This window comes from Mustela erminea, chromosome 3, assembly GCF_009829155.1.
Source record: "Mustela erminea isolate mMusErm1 chromosome 3, mMusErm1.Pri, whole genome shotgun sequence".
Lineage (NCBI taxonomy): Eukaryota > Metazoa > Chordata > Mammalia > Carnivora > Mustelidae > Mustela > Mustela erminea.
The window spans coordinates 1789312-1803443 of NC_045616.1; the positions used below are offsets into that span (position 1 = coordinate 1789312).

Below are 14132 nucleotides of genomic sequence, written 5' to 3' on the forward strand. Positions count from 1 at the left end.
GATATTTTGAAGTTTTATGTACATAAAATTTATGATTGTATACAATTGAAGTAGATTAATATTTAAGTTATTGTCTACATGATAAATATCCACATATAAACTAAAACTATTAATTTAAAGGTAAATTTGGTTATATGGGTGGTTTTCTAAACATTCCTTTAGAGTCTTTATTCATGAGAATGATTTTTATACTGAATTAGAACATGTTTAGTTGTTCCCTAAGGGTTCTATAAGTAAAATAATTATCGTGGACAAGTTGAAAACAACTCAAGAAATAATTTATATAAAATTTCTGCATGTAGTCAAGAAAATAAAAATAAGTGGACCTTGGAATTGTTCATTGTTAAGTACCTGAATGATCTTTGACTAACTGTTTACATTTTCTAAGATGTAATTTCTTCATACTTGAAATAAGAGGGAGATACAAATTGCTGGGGATAAGAGTAAAGTAGATTTTTCTAAAGTACCTTCTAACTCTAAAATTCAAAGTTTTGACAAGAATACAATGAAGTTGGAAGATCTTTGTGATAGGCTAACATCTGACCCAATGATCCCTGCTTGCCATTATTCATGACCTTGTGTGTTCTCCCCTTGAGCAAGAGCTGAATCTTATCTCTTATGATATTAGAATACAGAAAGACTGACTTCCATTTTGTTCTGACTCTCCACCTCTTTCCCTCCTTCCTCATCCTCCCCTATCTCTTGAATGAAGCTAGCTATTTGTTATGAGATATCCCATGAAAAATCACAGAAGTGAATTAAGCTCTTGATCAGCAGCCAGCAAGAAATTGAAGACTTCAGTCCAGCAACCCAAGAGGACTGGACACTTCAGTCCAGCAACCCAGGAGGACTGAACTGAGCTCTGCTGACAACACTTGACTGGACTTGAAAATAGGTCCTTTCCCAGTGGAGAACTAATGAAACTTTAGCACCTGCTAGCACTTTGATCACAACCTTGTTGGAACTCTTAAGGCAGAGGACCCAGTCAAGCTTAACTCAGATTGCTTATGGGGAGAGCGGTGAGGTAATCAATGTTTCCTGTTCTATATTTAGAGAATTGCTACACAGCAGTAGATAACTAATGTGGTCTCCAAAGAGAGATCACTTCTATATTGAAAGGACCAAGAATATCAGATTCATGGAAGGGGAATGAGGAACTCCCATCATGGGCAGAAAGTATGTTCAATTCAAGAAGTATTTCTAATACCACCATATGTTCAAGTAAAGTGGTAAAGGAATTAAAAAAAAAGTATCCCCACTGGGAACCAACTTATAGGCTTTATGCAAACTAATTCAAATGTGACAGGATAATTTATCAAATCTATTCCCTCTTATCCCCTTTCCACTGAGCTAAACATACTTCCAAGCCTCTCCTGCAGTGATCTATCGCTATGTGACTGGACTTGAATTTATTAGGGGAAGGTCAATGAAACACTTTCAGGGTTGGCCCACTAACGTTTCCACATCCTTCCTGGATCCTGCTTGATGCAGATGAAAAGAATGAACTTAGAAGGACTAATTATATACTATACAGTGGCTAAATGAACATAAAAAAATAAAAGAAAAAAGAGAGAATAAGAGAACTTTCTTTGTTCTTAGGCAGAGAAAACCAAATATAATAATAATAATAACAATAACAATAATAATAAAAATCAGTGTTGAAGATCATGAGAAACAAGATGTCAGGAGATTAGGGATCTGATATGTCACTCAAAAGAAAGCCATCTGCCTATCAGCAGTCTATATTTTACTTCAGCAAACAAGAAGTACAGTTCTTTGATTGTAGCCATTGAGCCACTGAGATCTTGAAGATTATCTACTAAAGCAATTAGCATTATCCTAATAAGGCAGAAAACGACACAAGGCTTTATTTATTTATTTATTTATTTATTGGAAACAGTGAACATTTTTAATAAAATTTTGCATTAAATAAAAAATTTCCATTGAAATTGATCATTTCAATGAATATGATCATTTTCTCAAATTTAATATTCTAAATACTTGGTCTTATTTTTTTTCTTTTAATATCATTAATTTGTATTACAATGTGAACATTTTATCACTCTTTTACTGTTGGTGGGAATGGAAGTTCGTGCAGCCACTTTGGAAAACAGTGTGAAGATTCCTTAAGAAATCAAAAATAAAGCTTCCCTATGACCCTGCAATTGCACTGCTGGGTATTTACCCTAAAGATACAGCTATAGTGAAAAGAAGGGCAATCTGTACCTCAATGTTCATAGCAGCAATGGCCACAGTCGCTAAACTGGAAAGAGCCAAGACACCCTTCCACAGATGAATGGATAAAGAAGATATGACCCATACACTCAATGGAGTATTATGTCTCCCTCAGGAAAGATGGATATCCAACATTTTTATCAACATGGATGGGACTGGAGGAGATTGTGCTGAATGAAGTAAGTCAAACAGAGAAAGTTAAGTTTCGTATGGTTTCACTTAGTTGTGGAGCATAAGGAATAACCTGGAGGACATTGGGAGAAGGAGAGGAGAAGGGTGTTGGGAGATATCTGAGGAGGGCTTGAAGCATGAGAGACTATGGACTCTGAGAGACAAATTAAGGGTTTTGGAAGGAAGGGGAGTAGGGGATTGGGTGAGCCTGGTGGTGGGGAGTAAGGATGGCATGGACTGCATGGAGCACTGGGTATGATGCATTAAAAATGAATCTTGGAACAAGGAAAAAATAAAATAAAGTTAAACAAAAAGTAAATCTTCCAATAAAAGGACTTAGAAAATTCATAAAATGTTCACACAAGGCTTTATTTACTAAGAACTCTAATTTTAATACATTTAATAAGGATCTGAAGGTGAACTATAATTGGAAGAAATGTGCTGGGATGTGACTTTTAGTCATTTATTTTCAACGTTCAATAATAATATGAACTTGGAAAAGGGACATTACTATTCTGGGTGAGGCAATCTCTGAGATGCTTTTCCTTTCTACATGCCTTTAGAGTTAATGCCTCACTTTTAGTTTTTGCTTTTGTTTCTTGAAGTCTATGTGAGGTTAGACTTTCTTCATGTATGTCTTCTAGATTTCAAAATTTAAGAATACCTTCCATCTCCATTGTACAGTGTATCATCTATATTTTCCACTAATTTTGTGGGAAATATCATTTTCTCTTTTTTTTACCATAACATTTTAAATTATGTTCAACTAGTTAACATTAGTCTTTGATGTAGTATTCAGTGATTCATCAGTTGTGTATAACACACAATGCTCATCACAACAGCTGCCCTTCTTAATAACCATCATCTGGGTGCCCCTTTCCCACACCCCCTCCCCTTTGAAACCCTCAATTTGTTCCCAGAATCCAGAGTCTCTCCTGATTTGTCTTCCTTTCTGATTTCTTCCTCAGTTTTCCCTCCACTCCCCTATGGTCCTCCATGTTATTGCTTATGTTCCACCTATGAGTGAAAGCCTATAATTATCTTTGTCTGCTTGACTATTTCACTTAGCATAATATCCTCCAGTTCCATTAATGTTGATGAAAATGGTATATATTCATCCTTTCTGATGGCTAAGTAATATTCCATCGTTTATATATACCACGTCTTTATCTGTCCATCTTTTGAAGGGCACTTTTGCTCCTTACACAGTTTGGCTACTGAGGACATTGCTGTTATAAATATTGAGAAGAATGTGCCCCTTCTTATTACTACATCTGTAACTTTGGGGTAAATACTTAGTAGTGTAATTCCTGAGTGGTAAGATAGTTCTATTTTTAACCTCTTCAAGAACCTCATATTGTTTTCCAGAGTTGCTGTTCCAGCTTGAATTCCCACCAACAGTGTAGGATGGTTCCCCTTTCTCCACATCCTTACCAGGATTTGTTGTTTACTACCTTGTTAATCTTTGCCATTCTAACTGGTATAAGGCAGTATCTCATTGTGGTTTTCATTTTAATTTCCATGATGGCTAATGATGATAAAAATTTTTTTATGTGTCTGTTAACCATTTGTATGTCTTCTTTGGAGAAGTATCTGTTCCTGTCTTCTGCCCATTTCTTAACTGTATTATTTGTCTTTTGGGTCTTGAGTTTGAGAAGTTCTTCATAGATCTTGGATACCCTTTATCTGAAATGTCATTTGCAATTGTCTTCTTCAATTCCACAAGTTGTTTCTTAGTTTTGTTGACTGTTTCCTTTGTTGTGAAGAAGCTTTTTATCTTGGTGAAGTCCCTAAAGTTCATTTTCACTTTTGTTTCCCTGCCTTTAGAGATTTATCTTGCAAGCATTTGCTGTGGTCAGTGTCAAAGAGGTTACTGTCCATGTTCTGCTCTAGGATTTTGATGGATTCCTGTCTCACATTGAGTTCTTTCATCCATTTTGAGTTTATCTTTGTGTATGGTGTAAGAGAATGGTTGAGTTTCATTCTTCCACATGTGGTTGTCCAGTTTTCCCAGAACCATTTATTGAAAAAATTGTCTTTTTCCCCCCGTTGCATATTCTTTTCTTATTTGCCACAGATTAGTGTAATAATCCATTACAACACCTTTATTACTTTTTCATATGTACTTGTCCCTGGTCATGTTCTCCAATAATGTTTAAAGTCTTTAGCATCAGAGATCATATTTTATTCATCTTTGTCTTGCTAAGACTTAACACCATGTATGGAACATAGTGGAGTGGAAAAATGTATGGCTGAGTGAGGATGAAACATATATCATGTAGTTAATCAAGGTTCATGTAGGGCAGTGAGAGAGCATAAGGGGGAAGAGGGGAAGAGGGTCTTTTAGCAATGACATAGAACAGAGTGGAGGAGTTGCATTAGGTCTGAGATACCACAAATAGATGTAACCTAGACATTAACTGTCCCACATGGTAGCAGTTTGTTTAAAGGGGATAGGCAGGGGCATGAGATACTAGCAATTATATTGGCTAAAATGTTGTCATTTGTAGAAATATCACAGCCCACTATTGCTGATAATTGTAATAAATGAAAGAAATGAAAGAGCTTGGGGAACAGACTCCAACAATTTTTTGTGATTTGTATAAATATGACTTGTTCCCAGAGTTGATTACTCCTAACAAGACAGAACATGGAAAAAAGAAATGAATCTTCAAATATGGATTTTATCCCCTTGGGCCTCTTCCCTGGTATAAAACATATAAACGTTTTTGTCTCTGCAATTCTTCTGATCTATACTGTGGCTCTAACCACAAATGCTATCTTTATATTGCTGATTTGGGTGCATTCTCACCTTCACACAACCATGTACTTTCTGCTCAGCCAGTTGGCCCTCATAGACCTGACATTAATCTCTAGCACTGTACCAAAGATGGCAATAGGTTTCTTCTCAGGGAAGAGAAATATATCACAGGTGCCCTGTGGAACTCAGATCTTTTTCTTCCTGACTCTAGGAATTATTAAGTGTATCCTCATCACCCTCATGGCTTTTGACCGTTATGTGGCCATTTACAACCCTTTGAGATACACCCTGATCATGAGTCAGAAAGTATGTCTGCAGATGGCTTCCATTTCCTGGGCTGGAGGTGCCCATATATCACTCATGCACACAGTGTATGCTATGCATTTCCCCATCTGTGGTTCTAGAGATTTCCCATTTCCTCTGTGAGGTTACAGCCATCCTAAAATTGGCCTGTGAGGACATCTATGCTTAAGAGAAGGCTGTAGTGATGACAAGCATTGTGTTGCTCCTCATTCCCTTGTCCTTTATCCCATCCTCCTATGCTCTCATCTTCCTTCCTGTCCTCCACATGAACTCCCTGGAGGGCAGAAATTAAGCTCTGGCCACCTGTTCCTCCCACATGACTGTGGTAAGCCTATACTTTGGTCCAGCCATGCTGGTCAACATGAGGCCTACTTCTTATAACAGTGCCAAGCTGGACCAGGTTCTCTTTATCCTTGGTGCCATCCTTACCCCCGTGATGGACTCCCTCATATATAGTCTGAGGAACAAAGAGGTGGTGGGAGCTCTTAAAAACGTGTTGGGACTCTGCCTAACCTCAAATTATACCACAAACCTAAGAGGAATGTCAATTACTACCTACCTCTATTTCAGTCAAAATCAGCCCTACTCAGATGTTCAGGTTTCAGTATGGTCTTTCCATGCTTAAAATTGCAATGGGACTGTCTTTATGGATTCAGTGCATATATTAAAAAATCTGGTGAAAAATGCTTACCTTCTTCATGCTTCCTTGAGAGTGTTAGACTTACACTTTCATATTGTGAACCTTCAGGATTTAGGCATACCAGGATTGGTGATGGTTGATCATGAAGGTGGTTGATGATAGAGGTAGTAAATATGATGGTGTAGTTGGATTGCTGGTACTTACGTTCATTGAGGTAGCGATCATAATGATGATGAAGTTTCACCAAGAAGAAGAAGAAGAAGAAGAAGAAGAAGAAGAAGAAGAAGAACTGAATTTATTATAATTTCTTTTCAACTACAGAGGGAAGTATATAAATTTCAGACCTTGAAAGAGGCCAATCACAATAGAAAGCCTATGGATGTTCAATATCCCAAAGATCTGTGAAAGAAGATAAGAATTAAATTGAGTTCTTGGTTTCTAATCTTTTAAAGGAAGAGGCTAGATTATAGACCTAAACAAAAAGCCAATTAAATTATCCTAATTTACATATTTTTCTTCTTAAATTTTCAAATATTTTATGAAATTACCCCAATCATCAAAAATAATATATATAAAGAAAATAATTTTTGTTGTTGTTACTGTAAACTTCTTATTATATTAGATGATGGAAATAGTTATTTTCAGGCTTGTAATACTGCAACGAATTTGATTTTTTTTTAACATTCTAGTGACTTTCTGCCATGCAATGTCAAAGAAATAAATATTCACATTTTAGCAGAAGGGGAAATAGAGTGAATGTAGCTGAATCTATAAATTTGGAAGCATCTTTGTCCTAATGCCTTACAGTATAAACACAAATGGACTGCTATTGAACCTAAAGGATTTAATAATTTACTACTATACTCATCATATTTTAATTGTGTTAATTCAGTAACTGAAGTAACAATGTAAAATTACTTAGATACAGTTATTTAACATCCCAAAAGCAAAGTAAATATAAGAAATATACCTGAGAAAAAATTAAAATTAGAAGACATATCCATAAGTCGTTCCTAAATCTCTAGGGGAAAAAATGAAGATTATTTATTTTTAAGTCTGAAAAATGCTGAGGATTATATGAAAGAAATGTTTTGATATCCAAAAAGGATAAGTAGGAAAGTTTTAGGATATTCAAATAAGTGATTGCTATAAATTACTTGTGCAAGGAAGAAATATATGTGCCAATTGAATCATAAACCAGGGTGGGTTGAGAGAGAAGTATAAACAAGAAATATTGATTTTTAAGATTTTTTAAGGAATCTTTACACCCAATATGGGGTGAGAGCTTACAAACTTGAGATCAGGAGTCACATTCTCTACTACTGAGCCAGACAGTTCCCCCTAAATTAGAAATGTTTTTGTAGTTATTAAGCTGATATGTGCAAGGATGTGTTCTTTAGCCCATAAGCATTTTCTGAAGTATTAGCTGTCAGGTTTGAAAAATTGTTTTTGTTTTTTGAGCATTTCTAACAATAAAGCAGAATTCCTTACACTTCAGTTTTCTTTCCCATATAAGCATTCTGTTACACTGAATAAAAAAATAGGTATGGTAGCTTATAAATGTCCTACCCAGAAGGTTAAACATCTACTCAAAGAGCCAATTTGCTTTCAATTTGTTCCAGTGAATTGGAGCCACATTTTGGGAAAAGCCTTATGTTTTATAGGAAAACATCTATTATATAAAATTAACTACCTAAAGTACTTTGTCCCATCCCCCCCAAAATTGTGGTAGAGCTACTTTCCACAACTGGGATGGAGCAGTAGGAGTCCACTTGAGTGGGACTTGAACTAAAAAAGGAAGTGAGATCCATAGTTCTTACTTGTTAAGGGTCTGGTGGCTTCACACGAAGTTGTATAAGCACTTTCTTCTTCCATACAGGAATAAAATGGGTCTTTAATTCATTGACTTTTTTTAAGGTACTAAATGAGAAAGTCTTCAAAGAGAAAAAGCTTCAGGCAATGTTCACATTCATTTGCTTTCTGTTACAGTTGTCACACTGCTTCTCAACAGAGTTTTGATAAATGCCATAAATAATCAACTGAACTTAGGAGTTAGGAAAAAGAAAAGGCAACCCAGGGCCAATAAAGAGTCCATTGCTTTGTCAAAATCTCTCCTCATGGAGAACAGAACCACGTGACAGAAAACACTTCTTTCCTATATAATTGGAAGCCTTTCTCTAGAAATGCCTAAAAGAAAAGATAGTTGTCTAACACAACCACGTTCCCTAAAGTTCTGTAAAGAACTGAAGTGAGACACTTAAAAAGACAAAATAAAAGACTAAGTAAATACTTGTGACAGAGTGGGGTAAAGCATAATGGAAAAAAAAAAGTTCTCTATTCTTAGACTGGAATTTGGTGGAGAAAATAATCACAGTCTTTAATATAAACATAAGCCTCACTAAAACAAAAATTACTTTTTATAGATGACTGAAATTGCCACTGGTCCCTTATTGGCCCCTTCATTTGAACTGATCAATTATATAACCTGAATTCTCACTATCAAGCAGCATCTCATCACTAAATACCTTAAATCACTCCTAAACTCTAAATAGTTATTCTAACTTCACAATTTCATTTCCTTCATTTGAACATTTATTTTCTTCTCCTGAATGAGTTACATCTCATTTCTTTGGGCATTTTATTATACTTTAGCCACCTCCCAAGCCCACAGATAGTCTTGCCATATTTTTAAGGTCTGATTACAACAAATTGATTTGTTGGTTGGGGTTCCCATTAGTATTACTATAGGATGTGAAGATTCTATAAATATTTTCATCTTGATTATTACTTTTTGGCCTGTGAGGAGCTTGTGCCCCTCTTCTCTCATGTGGGATCACCAACTCATTGGCAAAAATCTTAAGTCAGACTACAATAATCCCACCTCAGTCTTAAAAAAAAATGCTGTGCAACCACTTAGTCTAGAGATGAGAAAATCCTGGTCTCCATATAATTTTAACAGTATTGCAATGAAGATTCTTTAGTGTTTACATCTAAAAGAATTTGAAGAGTTAGAATCAGGGCTATATAGCTTACTCAATTTCAAAGAAAGAAAACCTACTTGAAGCCCAAAGTCAAAGAAAGCAGGAATATGCATTATTCATTCTTTGAATAATCCCTTATCCTCACCTATGTCCTCTTTTCTTCTGTCCCTCCCTCGTATTTCTTCCTCCTTCTCTTTTGATTTATCTCTCAATATCTCTGCCTTTGCTTGTGATTACTCATCCATCTCAGGTCTCCCACGCCTTTCAGTATACTTTTCTTAATGACCTTTCTGAATTCATTGCTATTTATAGCCTTTTTCATTATCTTTTTCATTTTCTTCCAAATTTTTTTGCCATTTTCCCTTTCCCCTCCCAAATATCACCTTTCTGCTTTAATGTGTTGCAAACAGAATATTTCTATTTTTACTTTTTTATTATTTATAAATATTTTATTTATTAATTTGAGAGAGAGAGGAAAAAAAAAAGAGGGAGAACACAAAGGGAGAATCATACTCTCCACTGAGCAGAAACCCCCAGTTCAGGGTTCCATTCCAGGGCCCTGAGATCATGACCTGAGCTGAACACAGATGCTTGACTGACTGAGCAACCAAGGGACCCTGCAAACAGAATATTTTTAAAACTTTGTTCATTGAATAAAATTTTATATTCTTATATATTTTATGAATCAATATAATTGAGTATTTTATGTTTCTCACTCTAAGGAAAATATCCTAGTGTTCATATATGGGAGCTCTTTTTTTAAAATTTTATTATCAGTCATTTAGTGATCAGAAAATTATTTTTTATGACTAATATTAATACATTCCCATATTAAAAGGTAAGGATATAGACAAACAATTCAAGCCATTTACTCTTCCACTAGAATCTCAGAAATTAAATGACACACTTTACCTCCAGAATGCTTTTATGTCATAACATACATTCATACTCACTAAGCAATATAAATGCAAAGAGCTAACTTTCTAAAGCTGCATATATATGGCACTAATAGATGAATGATTCCAATAATGAGATTATTTGGCATAATGCAAACAATATATCCAATCAATTGAATGACTCTTTCTAACTTCATTATAACCCCCAGAATTGTACAACTAGAGCCACCCAGATATGTTTCCTCTTATTTAATGTACCACTAGATTACTTTCTTCAGAAGATTTGACACTGTATCTTCTCAGAAATTTTATTGAGAAGGAGAATGCACATAAGTGTAGAGGGACAGAGAGAGAGAGGAGAGAGAGAGAGACTTAAGCAGCCTCCACCCCAGTGTAGAGCTCAGTGTGGGGCACAATCTAACAACCCTGAGATCATGAGATGAAATCAAGAGTTGGAAACTTAACCAACTGAGCCATGAAGGTGCCCCTGCAATTTCTCTGAATTAATCCATATGACACAAGCAATAGGATGCAAATAAAAACCATTTGTGTTACAGTGGCTGAGTCACCAATTTTCTGCCGTAACTGATGCTTCTGCAGACTGAGTCACTCACCAAGTATGAACCCAAATGTAGATTTGTATATCCAGTCTTCTGCAGCGTCTTTCAATTGAGTCCATCCCCAAGTTGGAATTTAAGAATACTAGACATTCTTGTGTCATTACTGGATCATTCTCACCAAGATCAAAACTATGTTACCATGATCTTAGGGTGATCCGGATCACCTAGGTCAACCCTAGACTTCTATGTTCACCAAACCAAGGAGCTACTTAATAACAATAAACAAAATGGCATTTTCCACACATTCAAAATGTTTCACATATTTGAATATTGCTAATAGAGTCAGAAGTGAAAAGCTTATATTAATAAAATTTAAAAAAATTGTTTTACAAAAATTTACAAAAACACAGAGTGATTTTCCTGCTCATGAACACTTTTTAATTTCTTTTCTTTTTTTTTTTTCATTCCATAAGCTTTCAGGTAAAATTAGTTAAGGGTAAGACATAAAACTAGGAAATAAACTAGTCAATGCAGACTTTGTTTTCTGGAAATATTCTCTAAGGACTTCTCTGTTTCCCCCCTTCCACTTGTCTTCTATCCAAGGTGTTTCTGTCACTGGAAAAACAGTCCTAATTCACCTTCATGAAAATTACACCTCCTTCCATGCCATAGTTTCATCCACCACCAACTCTAAGGTAACCTCCAACTTCTCAAAGGAGAGGACACTATCATAAATAGGCTGTAGAACTCATACTTTCTTTTATTTGATGTCTTACTAAATGTTCTCTCTTAACTCTGTTGTCTGAATGATTTCTGGCTAACTGTCAGGTCTTGGTGAGATTCTCACCGAGTAATAGGTTATAGTTGTCTTGTTTTCTCTGAAGTTCACGTAATATGCTATATATTCCACTTCCAGTATTCTGGAGCTGGTTCATACTGAATCAAGAGACCCAAGTATTAAATTTCAAGAATTTTGAAAGTTGGTTGTAAGCCATTAGTAGTTTAAAATTGTCCATGGTAGAAGTACTTAAACCAAGAGGACTGAAAAACACTTCCAGTCAGATCTTTTGTTTGTTTCATTTTAGTTTTTTTTTTCTTTTTGTGAGCTACTCAATTAGCATATCACTGTCTATATCCACAGCTTAAAAGAGATGCACTATTTCTTCTATGAAATAAGTGCCCTTCTGAAATTCACTTCTGAAGATACCTCTAATGGAAAATTTTGAAGTTTAAAATTTCATGTTTCTTTTATACTTTTTCTTCCTCCCAACCCCACAAGTACACCCTTCCACACACGCAGGCACAGGAACATAATACTGCCTAAATGTTTCTGACCAAAAGAGTTCTGAGACTCTCCTTTTGTCTAACCATTGTGAGATCTCTAACAGAGACAACCCACCTACAGAAGCTAAAAAAAGCATACTTTTGTCTTTAATAATATAATTACCCTGATGCCAATACCACATCTATTATCTAAAAGCAAAACAAGACAATTCAAAACAGAAAGGTGCCAATAGTTCCAAAAAGAGTATTAAGCAATACATTTTTAAGATTTTACTTATTTATTTGAGATAGAAAGAGAGAGAGGATAATCATGAGCTGGGGGAAGAGGCAGAGGGTAAGAGAGAAGCAGATCACCCACTGAGCAAGAATTCTGATGTCAGGCTCAATCCCCACACCCTGAGTTCATGACCTGAGCTGAAGGCAGACACTGAAGTGACTGAACCACCCAGGTGCCCCTTAACAATACAGTTAGAAAAAACATACAGTAAATACAGTAAAAACTGTACCCATGTGCCCAAGAGGCTCAAATAACCCCAAACATCAGAGGCAAAGATGAAGAAAATTGTAAGGGGACATCATAATAAAATCTCTTAAGTCTGTGTTAAGAATACAATATTAAAGCACTTAGGGAGAATAAAAACATATGTATAGAACAAAAAGAGTAAGAATTATAGGAGACATCTAAAGCAGTTCAAACCAGCAGGGAGTGTACAGATAACTAAAGATTACATAAAGAAAAACTTCGTAACCAGGAATTATATATACAGAAAGAACAAATCAAAAATGAAGGTATGCTAACAAAAATGCCAGAGTGAGGATTTATGAAAATAAATGTTACTTACATAAAAGCAATACAAACATGAACAAATTTTCCTGAATCAACTTTTTCAGAATTCTGGAAATTAAAGAAGGGCTTTCAGCAATCTGGAGACCATCTACTCAATAAAACATACTGAATCTCAGTTAAATTAGTGAACACTGTGAACCTTTTTTTTTTTAAGATTTTATTAATTTATTTGTTAGGGATAGAGGGAGAGAGAGAGAGAGCGAGCACAGGCACAGAGAGGCAGGCAGAGGCAGAGGGAGAAGCAGGCTCCCTGCTGAGCAAGGTGCCTGATGTGGGACTCAATCCCAGGACGCTGGGATCATGACCTGAGCAGAAGGCAGCCGCTTAACCAACTGAGCCACCCAGGCGTCCCACACTGTGGACTTTTAATTTGTCTGTCCATATCCCCTCTTCTTCTTGAAGACCAATACCTCAATTATGGTGCAAAGCAGGAACTAAGCACCCACTGGAGGGAAAGGTCAAAGTTGGATTTCCTTCAAAGCTTCATACCCAGACCCAGATAATTCACATTATTGAATTGGTTTGTTGATTTCCTGGAAGACCTCACTAGCACAATTATTTTGTTTTTGTCTTTGTTTATGTTTTGGTTTTTGTATCTGACATACCACTCATCCAGTACAAATAAGCCTCAGGGCATTTGAGGAAAAAAATCAAAACCAATTGTTGAACATCATTTTTTTAAATTTATTTTTTATTTATTTTCAGCATAACAGTATTCATTATTTTTTCACCACACCCTGTGCTCCATGCAATCCGTGCCCTCTATAATACCCACCACCTGGTACCCCATCCACCCACCCCCCCGCCACTTCAAACCCCTCAGATTGTATTTCAAAATCCATAGTCTCTCATGGTTCACCTCCCCCTTCCAATTTCCCCCAACTCCCTTCTCTTCTCTAAATCCCCATGTCCTCCATGCTATTTGTTATACTCCACAAATCAGTGCATGGTTTTCTAAAACAATGTATAATTCTTTGGGAGAGGGGGATTGGCTATCCAAAATGGCTAAAAAGAAAACGTGGAGAATAAGATATCCATAGCGTATTTTGAAAAGCTCTAACATATTCCTCGGAATCATGAAGAAAATGTTTATTCACAAGGCTATGTTCATTCCCAGAGCTGTGTGCTTCCTGAGGAATGACATGAGAGGGCCCTAAGCTAATACTGAGGCTCAATAGAAGCAGGAAGTGAAGGCTGATGTGGATTTGTACACTTCCTGACCACATATTAAAAGCATATTCCAATATGCAAAGCTTGGGAGACTAACTAGCTGCAGACACTTAAAGGAAACCCTATAAACCATAAGCTGACAAATAATCTCATTGAGTAGAGACATCATTGGCCACCTATGACGAGGAAAACAGACTTTACAAAGTTAATTCAAGAAAGCCACAAAAAAATGTCAATAACAATAGCAACTATAAACATTAGGGACAGGAAAACATGATGTCCAA

General features: G+C 35.9%; 1 pseudogene; it reads left to right on the forward strand.

Annotated features, from left to right (window-relative positions):
* Positions 1 to 5056: 5056 nt before the first annotated feature.
* LOC116585734 lies at positions 5057 to 6095 on the forward strand (annotated as a pseudogene).
* Positions 6096 to 14132: the final 8037 nt, after the last annotated feature.